This window comes from Oryzias latipes, chromosome 2 (genome assembly GCF_053564925.1).
Source record: "Oryzias latipes strain Hd-rR chromosome 2, Olatipes_Hd-rR_3.1".
Classification (NCBI taxonomy): domain Eukaryota; kingdom Metazoa; phylum Chordata; class Actinopteri; order Beloniformes; family Adrianichthyidae; genus Oryzias; species Oryzias latipes.
In genome coordinates this window covers 3,144,732-3,157,921 of record NC_136238.1, presented here as the reverse complement: position 1 = coordinate 3,157,921, position 13,190 = coordinate 3,144,732, and the positions used below count along the sequence as shown (strand labels likewise).

At 40.9% G+C, this 13,190-nt stretch overlaps 1 protein-coding gene across 1 annotated transcript in view; it reads right to left on the bottom strand.

The window, feature by feature from the left end:
- The window catches only part of LOC144983613 (NACHT, LRR and PYD domains-containing protein 12-like), a 62,072-nt gene extending 58,494 nt beyond the window's left edge, over window positions 1-3,578 (bottom strand). The window contains exon 1 of the mRNA XM_078930490.1: window positions 3,515-3,578. The gene's annotated coding sequence lies outside the window, so the exon portion shown is untranslated. The remainder of the gene's footprint in view (window positions 1-3,514) is intronic.
- Between the last annotated feature and the right edge of the window lie 9,612 nt (window positions 3,579-13,190).

Below are 13,190 nucleotides of genomic sequence, written 5' to 3'. Positions count from 1 at the left end.
TGGAGCAAATGCTTCCAGTTGGATGTTCTTCCAGGTGGATGTTCTTCCAGGTGGATGTTCTTCCAGGTGGATGTTCTTCCAGGTGGATGTTCTTCCAGTTGGATGTTCTTCCAGTTGGATCTTCTTCCGGGTGGATGTTCTTCCGGGTGGGATGTTCTTCCGGGTGGGATGTTCTTCCGGGTGGGATGTTCTTCCGGGTGGGATGTTCTTCCGGGTGGGATGTTCTTCCGGGTGGATGTTCTTCCAGTTGGATGTTCTTCCAGTTGGATGTTCTTCCAGTTGGATGTTCTTCCAGGTGGATGTTCTACCAGTTGGATCTTCTTCCAGGTGGATGTTCTTCCAGGTGGATGTTCTTCCAGTTGGATGTTCTTCCAGGTGGATGTTCTTCCAGGTGGATGTTCTTCCAGGTGGATGTTCTTCCAGTTGGATGTTCTACCAGGTGGATGTTCTACCAGTTGGATGTTCTTCCAGTTGGATGTTCTTCCAGGTGGATGTTCTACCAGTTGGATCTTCTTCCAGGTGGATGTTCTTCCAGGTGGATGTTCTTCCAGGTGGATGTTCTTCCAGTTGGATGTTCTTCCAGTTGGATGTTCTTCCAGGTGGATGTTCTACCAGTTGGATCTTCTTCCAGGTGGATGTTCTTCCAGGTGGATGTTCTTCCAGGTGGAAGTTCTTCCAGGTGGTTGTTCTTCCAGGTGGATGTTCTTCCAGGTGGATGTTCTTCCAGTTGGATGTTCTTCCAGGTGGATGTTCTACCAGTTGGATGTTCTTCCAGTTGGATGTTCTTCCAGGTGGATGTTCTACCAGTTGGATCTTCTTCCAGGTGGATGTTCTTCCAGTTGGATGTTCTTCCAGGTGGATGTTCTTCCAGGTGGATGTTCTTCCAGGTGGTTGTTCTTCCAGGTGGATGTTCTTCCAGGTGGATGTTCTTCCAGGTGGATGTTCTTCCAGTTGGATGTTCTTCCAGGTGGATGTTCTACCAGTTGGATGTTCTTCCAGGTGGATGTTCTTCCAGTTGGATGTTCTTCCAGGTGGATGTTCTTCCGGGTTGGATGTTCTTCCGGGTGGGATGTTCTTCCGGGTGGGATGTTCTTCCGGGTGGGATGTTCTTCCAGGTGGTTGTTCTTCCAGGTGGTTGTTCTTCCAGGTGGATGTTCTTCCAGGTGGATGTTCTTCCAGGTGGATGTTCTTCCAGTTGGATGTTCTTCCAGGTGGATGTTCTTCCAGGTGGATGTTCTTCCAGGTGGTTGTTCTTCCAGGTGGATGTTCTTCCAGGTGGATGTTCTTCCAGTTGGATGTTCTTCCAGGTGGATGTTCTTCCAGTTGGATGTTCTTCCAGTTGGATGTTCTTCCAGTTGGATGTTCTTCCAGGTGGATGTTCTTCCAGGTGGATGTTGTTCCAGGTGGATGTTGTTCCAGGTGGATGTTCTTCCAGTTGGATGTTCTTCCAGGTGGATGTTCTACCAGTTGGATCTTCTTCCAGGTGGATGTTCTTCCAGTTGGATGTTCTTCCAGGTGGATGTTCTTCCAGTTGGATGTTCTTCCAGGTGGTTGTTCTTCCAGGTGGATGTTCTTCCAGGTGGATGTTCTTCCAGGTGGATGTTCTTCCAGGTGGATGTTCTTCCAGTTGGATGTTCTTCCAGGTGGATGTTCTTCCAGGTGGATGTTCTTCCAGGTGGATGTTCTTCCAGTTGGATGTTCTTCCAGGTGGATGTTCTTCCAGGTGGTTGTTCTTCCAGGTGGATGTTCTTCCAGGTGGATGTTCTACCAGTTGGATCTTCTTCCAGGTGGATGTTCTTCCAGGTGGATGTTCTTCCAGGTGGGATGTTCTTCCGGGTGGGATGTTCTTCCGGGTGGGATGTTCTTCCAGGTGGTTGTTCTTCCAGGTGGTTGTTCTTCCAGGTGGATGTTCTTCCAGGTGGATGTTCTTCCAGGTGGATGTTCTTCCAGGTGGAAGTTCTTCCAGGTGGATGTTCTTCCAGGTGGAAGTTCTTCCAGGTGGATGTTCTACCAGTTGGATGTTCTTCCAGGTGGTTGTTCTTCCAGGTGGATGTTCTTCCAGGTGGATGTTCTTCCAGGTGGATGTTCTTCCAGGTGGATGTTCTTCCAGGTAGATGTTCTTCCAGGTGGATGTTCTTCCAGGTGGATGTTCTTCCAGGTGGATGTTCTTCCAGGTGGATGTTCTTCCAGGTGGTTCATTTTCTCCTGTTTGTATGCATCTTCTAACTTTGATCTTCAGTTCTGCTCCTCCTCCCCTTTAATCCCACGTCTGTCCTGCTTGACACATGTAGCGTGTCTCTCATGAGGACTCGGTCAGAGAACTGGCTACATTGCACGTCTGTCTTTTCTCCACACCTTCTCTATTTGAAATGCTCTTCTTGTCGGTCGTTGAATGGAAAGTGTTGACGTTTGTTCCAGGCAGCAGATTTGAACATGCAGCTGTTTGACGCCCTCTCGTGGCAGTCACAGGTAACTGCAGCTGCTCTGCTTCCTGCAGGTTTGATTCCGTCCGCCGATGGAAAATGATTAATTTCTCAGACTTTATTGACAAACGACATAATACAACAACAATGTCAATGTCTCAGGGGGAATTGAAATGTGTAGATATTGCAGAAAAATACAATATATATATATATATATATATATATATATATATATATATATATATATACACACACACACACACACACACACACACACACACACACACACATATCTAAACACAACATAATAGAAAAGGAAACAGCAGTTCATAAAACCTTTGGGGTTTGATAAACTTTACATTTTTCAAAAATCAATTTAGTTGATTTTTGATTGATTTTTGAAGATCAATTTAGTTGGATGGGGGACCTTTCTGTGTGGAGTTTGCATGTTCTCCCCGTGCATGCGTGGGTTCTCTCCGGGATCTCCGGCTTCCTCCCACCGTCCAAAAACATGTTTCATAGGTTGATTGGCAACTCTAAATTGTCCATAGGTGTGAATGTGAGAATGGATGGATGTGTGATTGAGGATATTCTACACTGCGACAGACTGGCGACCCTTTAACTTCACCTTTGAACATTTATGAAAACTCCGTAATTTCTATCACTCTATAAAATAGTTTCTTTGTAACATTTAATCATATTTACAGGATGATCAAAACTTAAATAAAAAATGTTAGTTTTCTATCAGTTAAACTTAGATCCATAAATCTAAATATTCACTATATCTCCTACAATCAAGCATTAATCAGAAATCTGCATTTAACATGCGCTATAAACCAGAACAACATATTGTATGAAGTTTGTTTCATTAAATATATAATAAATTAAGTTCAGAGCAGAGTCTGACCCCCCCCCCCCCGCACTTCAAAGCTGTCAGCTGTTAGACAAAAATGATAATAACAATAATGATCTACTCTTTCACCACCATCTCTCTACCACACTTCATATTTCCTCTTGACAAAGATCATCTCAAAACAACATTTCTGATTATAATCTGTAATTATCATTTATTCAGATGCTCTTTTACTGACCTGTGGTGAGAACAGAAGAGACAAACACTTTGAGCTGCCGTTAGCTTCAACACAGGAAACTTTATTCTTCTTCCTGACAGCCCAACTACTCTATACCAGCGTGATGATCGCCCTCTAGCGGCCGGTCGTGAAATAGCACAATGGTAACTGAGCCTGTTCTGAAATCAGTACTTAACGAGATTTATCAGGGATAAAAAAATATATACAACAACATAAAGACTATGACAAAATAAAATAGGGGTGTCTTCTTTTTTTTCTGACCCACCACACATGTATGAGAATTAGTATGATGATGAATTTAAAAAAATAAACACTCCAATGGTGCTTAAAAACCCTTTATTGGGTAAGTGACTGTTTTTGGTAATTTCCGCACCTGTTACTTATCGCGTCCTTCCCCCGTCTCAGTGAGTTCAAGAGTCATGGGATCTTTACCCATGACTCAGCAAAGATCATCCTCCATTATAGGTTACTCAATTGTGCAACTTGACCAATCAGCAGAGAGCAGGGTCAAATCAAATTTCCCCTTTTCTCCAAAATCAGAAAAAGTTGCTTTTGCAGCTCAGTTCACTGGACATTTTCAAAGGAATCGTCAAAACTAACCACGGTAAGTTGATGAAACTCATACATTTTATTGTTGAATAGTTTTGTTAAGTGTTGACATATAAGTTGTTTGCGGAGAATTTATTGAAATGAGTGAAAATACAGCCTGAAAAATGCAGGCACCATATGTGATCATACGCCCTTTTCACTAAAAACAAAATTTTACTTGGTATGTCTGTTTTTGGACATATGTCCTATGCATCTAACAAACCATATTAGTGCATTTTCTTTACAAATGAAGAAATACAACTTAGAATATTATGTTTTAATGTTGCCAAATGTTTATATCACTATACAGTGATTCAGAGAGAATTTAAAAACTGTTTTTAGTTTATGAATAGTTATAAAGAGTGACTTTTGTCAGTTTATGATGTTATGAAAGTTGTTTTATTGCATGTGTTTAATTTTTAGCTTCCATCAATCTTTTATGGCAGTTGCAGGACGTGTTTATCATGTACCTTACCCCAATAGTTTGTGGCACATTGATGGGAACATGCGTCTCCTAAGGTGATTATTACCATACTTGTCATCCTTTTTTAGATTTTGAAAATAACTTCAGCAAGTAGAAAAAGTTTCCAGCTCTATTGTTTCCAGACGACTGTCAATAGTCTTAGAATCTTCCAGTAATATTTGTTTTTCAACCTTTCTAGATGGGGTTTTGGGATTCATGGTTCAATTGATGGATCCTCCCGTCTGATGACTTCCCTCAACTGCAGCACAGACAATCGTGCCACAACAGAGCTTTCTCCGTGTTTGAAAGCAACATGCCTCTATGCCCTACCATCAAGAGTCAGAGCTGACCATGGTGCTGAAAACATCCTGGTGGCTTCATTCATGCATCTACTTCAAGGACTTGAACACAGAGGATCCAGAACCGGACGATCCGTTCACCATCAGAGCATTGAAGGCCTTTGGCGTGATGTATTTCTGCATGTGTTGCAGCACTTTGACCTCATGTTCTACTCCTTAGAGGATTCAGAGCTTCTAAACCCAGATGATGATGTCCACAGACTTTCACTGCAGATTGTTTCTCTTCCTGAAATTCCACAAAGACTGGAGCAGTTTAGACAGGCCTGGAACCTCCAGAAAATAATGGCCAACCATCTGAACTCTGGACAGAGGGACGCTCCAAAACATTGCAACAGACAGCACAGCTGTCAACAATGTGTTTGGGGAAAATCCCTCCAGCCACCAAAACATTGATGCCATCCTAGAGCAGGATGGAATTCAAAGACTGCCTCCACTGGAGGAGGAAGAGTTCCAGCTGTTCATGGAGAGCCACCTACACTCATCCTCACTCAGCAACAACAGACATCTGTACACAATGCAATCCAACAACTTTCTGATGGTAAGTTCAAATATCAGGCTTGCTGTACTGCTATTCTCAGTATTTTGCAAACATAGCCATAGTCCAATTCCAAGCCCAGAGACAAAAGTTTATTGGCTGCATATGTGATCCAGGACTGAAAGACCGCTTTGAAGTTTGATTTTCTGTTCAAATAAGGTGGTATGGGCAGTGCAGCTGATGGAGCTAATGCCAGGTGTGCTAGATTTAGCACTAACACTTTTGGTGCTGTGTTATGTTTTGTGTGTTTTTTTGTAGTACTGTTGGCTGACAATATTTGTGTGGATCTTTTCTACTCCCATTGTGTTAGAATCTAACTAAGAATCATCTAACTCAGAGGTTGCTGGTTCAATTCTCCCATAGCAACATTTGAAAGTTGACAGACAAAAATGTAAAGTTCAAAGCACCATGAGAAGACGTTTCAGTGTGAGTGGCCCTGATGGTGTAGTGGGTTAGTGTGAGGCTCTAAGGTTCAAATCCCATCTGTTGCTCACGTCTTCTAGAGACAAACAGCTTTTCTTCTTCGAGAACAAACAGAAAAGTGTCAAGAAGACGATTCAAGATAACAGAAGAATAGCTCAAACTGCTGTCAAAGCCCAAATCTTTGACACTTCAAGGATTGAACTGGACACTTCAAGGAAAGTCTCAGGCGTGAGGGGTTTAGTGTGGCACTCCAGGTTTTAGAAAGTCAAATGAATCTCTGACACCTTAGATTTAAAGTTCAAACTAAGTCAATCCATTTTGAATGAAATAGTCGTATCCTTTTCAAATCAGAAAGAATTGATTTAGGAATCCATCTCTGTAAAGGATCAAATCCAAACTAGTCCATATTCATCTCAACTTGAGATTTTTCAGTCTATTTATTGGACTAAAGTGAAATGTTTGTCCAGAGTTTAGTCTATTCTGCTGCCGATGCAAAGAAGTTCATCAAAAACAAACCAATGAAAGATTCTGTTTCCCCCCAAACTAAATGACATCGGTTAGGATTTAGTGTGTGTGGGGGGGGGGGTCATGTCCCCAAACACAAATTTATGGACAAAAATAGAAACCCGTCATGACCAACATTTACTCTTTTCATCATCATCTTTGGTCTCAGAATGAAAAACACAATATAATAAAACTATTTTCTATGCCAAATTCAATATGCATAAATATTAATGTATAGCCCCCCCACCCCACCCCCAATTTACAATAGTTATTAGTGAATTTCAAATCCAGTTAGAATCCTTCAAACTGCTAGAGGAGCCAAAAAAAACCTTCTTTTGTTCAAATGTTTGATGTTCAGTCATGTTTTTTTGAAAGTTCCAATTGTTCAATGAAAAACAATAGAAGCTAAAAAAGGGAAAAGGGTTTGTCGTGCCGCCATTGGCTCTGAAGCAGCAACCAGGTCAAGATGTTCCACACTCTGAAAAAAACCTGACACTTAGTGGGAGTTTTCTGCAGTGATGTGATGCAGCCAGAACAGTTTAGTGTTATTGGCTTGATCAGAAGGGTGAGGGTTCAAATCCCACCATTGATAAAACAAAAAATAGCTTTTTTCAGACTTTGAAGTCATCTTCACCTCATGAGAACCAAGAGCTGCTGCTCTAACGCAGACATAAGAGTTCAGGGAAATCCTGCCTGACCTTAATTTGACCTTTGAAGGTTCAAATTCCACTTAGTCTCTTGGTAAATAATCTAACAGGTTTATTCTCTTTTTTTTCTCATAATTTAGATGACCTGCAGCTCTGATGCAGTCAGAACAGCATAGAGTTATTGGCTTGAATAGAGGAGTTGGAGGCAGAGTGAGCAGAAGGGTGAGGGTTCAAATCCCACTGAGAGTCTTTGATCAGAAGATCATCATTTTTTCTCAGAGTGGAACATCTTCACCTCATCAGAACGAGGAGCTGATAATGATAATGCTGAGACTATCTGCTGCCTCTGCAGTTGTGCTGTTCGCCTCTCAGACTATGGAAGCCAATCTGCATCATAAATAAAAAGCAAAGTCATAACTAGAAATGCTTTTTCATTTTCAAAATGTAGCTGCAAATGCCACAAAATTAAAAGGAAAAAGCAATATTTCAAAATGCTTTTTCATTTTCTACTTAAAACCGCTTATTCTGTGTCATTATTAAAATGAAAATGCAAAGAGGGGATTGCATTTGCATTTTAACATCCACCCTGGGAAACTTGTCGCAAAATTCTTTCTCACTGAGCATTAGCAGAAGAGCATACAAAAGCCTGAGGGTTCAAATCCCACTGAGAGTCTTTGTTCAGAAGATCATCATTTTTTCTCAGAGTGGAACATCTTCACCTCATCAGAACCACCAGCTGCAGGTCTGGTTCAGACAATAGGATTCAGGAAAAACACACCTGACCATCAAACACCAGCTTGATGGTTCAAATCCCAACTTTCATCTAAAACATTTCTCAGAGTGTGGAACATCTTCTCTCATCAGAACCACCAGCCGCTCCTCTAAGACAGACTGATGGCTTCAGGGAAATGATGCCTGACCTCAATTCCCAACTGTGAGGGTTCAAATCCCACTGAGTATCTCTGTCATTTTCTTCAAAGTGGAGAACATCTTCACCTTAAATGAGAGACCAGCTGCTGATTTGACACAAGCAGAACAGCTCAGCGTTGTAGAGTTGATCTAACAAGCAGATGAGTGAGGGTTCAAATCCCACCGCATGGATTTGGAAAGAAACCCTCCAAGTTTTTTCAGAGAGTCTAACATCTTCACCTCATCAGAACGAGGAGCTGCAGTTCTGGTCTAGGAAGTACAGCACAGTGGTAGAGAAGAGGCTATTATGGGTGGGAGTGCAGGGTTCAATTCCGAGCTTGGGACAGAGGCAGTAACTTCCCTCTGTCAGACTGAAGGTCAATCAAGGTCAGTGCAGTTTGTCTGGTTGGCAAAGGTCAAGGAAATGGGAGAAAGCAGCAGCAGCAGATGCTAGAAAAGGTTGGAGGATAGAGAAGAGCAGCACAGATGGAGTGAAGGAGGAAGGATGAGGGGCTGGTCACAGAAAAGAAACATGGAAGACAACAGAAACATGTGACCAGCCCCTCAGGGGGGAGGAAGAGAGAGGAAGACACAGGCTAAACAAAGGGAAAAGAGGTTAGATAATAAGAGCAGATTTGACTTTTAGAATAACCCAAATGCATCTGGGTTGGGGGGGAAGGTTATATAAACTTTTCCAACACACCTCCCTCTATCTCCACCTTCATCCTTTCCCTCCTCCCATCCCATCTTCTCCCCCATGCTCCCTTTGGAAACTGACCACATTTGTCTTCTTCCTCTCATTTCCTCCTTTGTGGCCAGTTTCCACCCCCCCTCCACTAACCCCCCCTACACTGACTTACCAATGAATCCTATCATCTGTTTCTTCCTGTTGAATTCTCTTTAGTTCTTGTTTCTAGATGACAGAGGTAAGTTACTGCCTCTGTCTCCAGCTGGGAATTGAACCGTTTTCCTAGTTAATAAGCTGCTCTCTACCACTGAGCTATTCTACCTAGACTGGAGCTGCAGCTCCTCGTTCTGATGAGGTGAAGACAGTCTACATTGTGGAAAAACTAGGAGTTTCTTTCCAAAGATACTTAGCAGGATTTGAACCCTCCACCTTTTGCATTGGTGGTGTGATGTGTTTCCACTGAGCCCTCATGGCTGGAACAGAGCAGTAGCTGGTCGTTCTGATGAGGTGAAGACGTTCCAGACTCTGAAAAAACTGTTGATGGATTTAGAAAGACATTAGGAGGGAATTGAACCCTCAGTCTTCTGCTCCCAGGATCAAGTGGTTACCACTGAGCTGATCTGTCTGCAGCAGATCAGCAGCTGGTCTCTGTTTTGAAGTGAAGATGTTCCACACTCTATTCAAAAAACAGTTTTCTGGACCATACTTTGTGGGATTTGAACCCTCTCTCTTTGATTGAAAGGTCAGCCGTGCCTCCACTGAGCCGTTGTGTCTGCAGCACAGCAGCAGATGGACTCCTAGTTTCTTTTTGTGAACTTGTCCAACAGCTGAGCAAACAGATGAATCTGGGTCAGGAATCTTTAGACACACTAGGTGGAGATTTGAAGAAACTCCTTTTGGAATTTAGACTCAACTTTATTCATCTGACTTCTATTTGGAACATTTTTTTGTTGGAGCGGATGGAAAAGAAAAGGAGGGAAGAAGACAGAGGGATGTTAGAGGGAGGGGGGGTAAAACCATGAAGCAGCAGCATGTCTAGAATCATTCCAGTCAGGGTCAGATTAACCCTGGTCTATCCTAGGCACTTTAACGTTGGGAGTTGGGTCATCTAGACCCACCAGACAGTGCTCTGAACCTTTTTTCTTCAATGATTTGTGATCTTCACTGTCCATGGATTCCATGAAATCTTTCCACCTTTATCCACCTTTGTCATGGTAGGGAGAACACGTCAATGGAAGGGGGGGTCATCTAAAATAGCACAAGGGTTAATCCAGATCTAGAAGGGGCGGGGCCTGTCCACACACATACTCAAACGTTGGAAACATACCTGTTGGCTCCAAAAATGTTCACATCCAGACAAGTCTGCATGTCCACCATCCAACTCATGTTCACACACGCAAACACACAGTTTAAGGAATTTAGCAACAGTTTCCAGAGAAATTACCCAGAATCCCGTTTGTTTCAGTCCAGATTCTCACTTTCTGACTTTGGACTGAAAAGTTCACAGTTCTGGAAAATAGGAAGAAAGCCTAAAGTCCAGAACTTCATGAGCCGTCTGGCGCCGTTTGGATGGGCCGGCGCTCACCGGTCTGCGGTGGCTGATGGCGTTGAGGCGGTGAGCGATGCACCACACAACACTTTTGATTGATGCACAAATACAGCAACGTGTTTCCATGGTGATGAGTCACCACCAATTGAAAAGAAAAAAACAACATAGAGACGGTAAAAACAGAAGACATTTGAAAAAAAAAATGCATCCAGACAATAAAAGGCAGCAATTTCTCTACTGCCTTTGGTCTGAATGAATTGGTAAATTCCACTGTTGGTTTTTAGAGAACACTTGACATCAGATGGTTCCAAAAACTGAGTGGAACCTGGTGAACGCGTCCTGAGCCGACTCGTCTACATCCTGGATCTCCAGAGGGGAACTGGTTTGGGACTGTATGAGAAGGAGGGTCAAAGGTCACTTTAGTCTGTTCCATTTAGTTTAGCCATTACCTATTGAATTGGATGACTTCATGTTCTTTAGGGTTTGGTGTTTATTCTACAATTACCGGTAGAATTGAGACGACTATTGTTGGAATATTGGACTACATCAATCAAAGTGAATAGAATTGAAAGAAGGGGGGTTCATTGACTCTATTGAGCCTTTGATCTGATTGAACAGGAGTTTCTATTTGGTACATTAGAGTTTCTGGGATTTGGTAAACATTTAATAATAGAATGAATTCAGTTTCTGTTTTGGTTTTTGTTCCCAATAGTACCGTCCTTCCACAAAGAACGTCCCTAAGATTCCCAGTTCAGAAAGGAATAAAGTAGGTTTGTTTCAAAAATGTCATTTAGAAACTCTAAAAGAATTCAATGAAAGCGACTTGCTGATGTCACAGTCTTTAATGAAAACGGTAACCAACTTCCTCAAATGTTTCAAACAACAGTTGTTTCCATTGAAAGCCTTGGGTCTAAAATGAAAGCTGTGAAGACAACAGTTCAACATTTGGAGAAACATCAACCAAAGGACATGGATCAGTTCACTGATCTCAGGATCTGGAAAAAGTCTCAAGTCAATGGAAACTTAACCCTAGCTGGTTCAATGTTTCTGACAGAAAAGGATTTCTGCTTTGACCCAAAGGCAAAAGAGACACAGCCAGTAGAAGCATCTACCAAGCAAGAAGAATCATTCAACAAACATGAGATTTTGGTTTATTCATCTTCATATTCAGCACATTTTTCATCCAGAAAAACAGATTTTTTCATGTTTTTTTCCCTTTTACAACAAATGGTACAGATTTTTGTAATGTAGTAAAAAACACCTTTTTTAAACGGGTTTCCCTTTGTGATGTCACATTTTCAAGACATTTTTGTTTCTTTCTCTATGAACTCTCATCAAGCAGCTGTTGATCAAAGTTCTTTGTGTTTGGAAGCCTGTCAATCAAAAGCATTCCAGAGAAAAAACCCGCTCAGCCATCACTGACGTGCTTGAAAACATCAATATTCAGGATTTACACCATTTCCAACCAGGAATTTAAGAAAATCAATCTATTTTCTAAAAATATCCATTTTTAACAGATGTTTATCAGACATGACTATAATTTATAGAAAACATTCAAAAAATGAAAACATTTGAAGAGACAGATAAAAACGTGGTAAAAAAAAAACTAACAATGACAGAAGAAAATACATTTGATTGGTTTTATTACAGAAAAATGTTCAAATAAAAATATCAATTAAATGAATAACACCAATCAATAAAGTTGATCAAATAAATGATTTTCTTACGTTAAACAGTTTCAGGGAAAGTTTCCCTTTTGTTCCATTGAAATGTTCCAAACATGATTTCAATAAAGCTTTCTATTTTGTATTAATCCAAAGCCTTAACACAATAAATAATGTTTTAAACTGAATGAGCTGTTATTTAAAGTAAAACAGGGAAAAAAGGAGAACCAGAGCAGCTGAGCTGTGACAAATGAAAAGTTCAAAAAGTTCAAAGTTGAACTGCAAAATGATCTGAATGATGAAAAAATCATTCTATTGTAGTTTGATGAATTGTATAGTATAGTCCATAAATATTAATGGTCCAGTCTTAGAAATGTGCCTTTTCTAAGGTTAAATGAATGAATTAGCATATATCTAAACTAAGGTCAAACTCTACTAATTTGGTTTATTCTGATTCAGAAAAAGATTCATTCATCTATGAATGACTGTTATTATGTCAGAAAGAACGCAGACATTGTCCTAAAACTAAACAGTGATCCCTTTCAGATCAAATGATTGCTCCTCACCAACAGGAAGGACTCCCATGATGCTCAGCGGCTGAGAGGAGCTCCTCATTAGGAAAAACTGCTTAGTTGGCCTGGAACTCCTCCGGTCCCGGACCAATCTGAGGAGTGAATATTCTGGGATGAGTTTGATGAGGCTGTCTGAGAGTTGGGGGCAATAGACCAATGTCTAAAGCTTCTTCAAATCAATCTGTTAGAAAAGGGGTCATTTTATCAATAAAACATTGATAAAACTCACTTGTTAGTCCATCATTACCTGGACTTTTATTCTCTTTCAGAGATTTAATCCAGTCTTCAACTTCCTCTGTTTTCATTTTCTGCTCTCAAGTCTTTTCAAAGGTTTCACTGAATTTTCTAACCTTATCTTTAATATTGTTAATAAATACTTCAATATCTTCTTCTCTAAATCATCTTTAGTGTCAAGTTTCTGATAGAATTTTACAACATATTGACAAACCATTTTTGTATTTTCACTTATTGAATTATCAATTTTAATTTGACGCAGACAAGAAATTTCAAAGAGATTGAAACTCCAGGTAAACAGGTGACAGCGCCCTCTACCGGCTGATGTCTCTCACTGCAGAGTCCTTTGGCTTTGGAGACAAACATCATTTCATACAGTTAGAGAGAATCTGGGCTTTCAGAGGTTTGTGGAATTTTGTGGAAATTAATATTTCTGTAATTAATAAAATATCAAATGAATCTCATTCTCTGACTGAAGGTAATTGAGGACAGTTCCTTTTCTCTCCTCCTCTGTTTAGATTTACTCCTGCTGGTGGTCAGC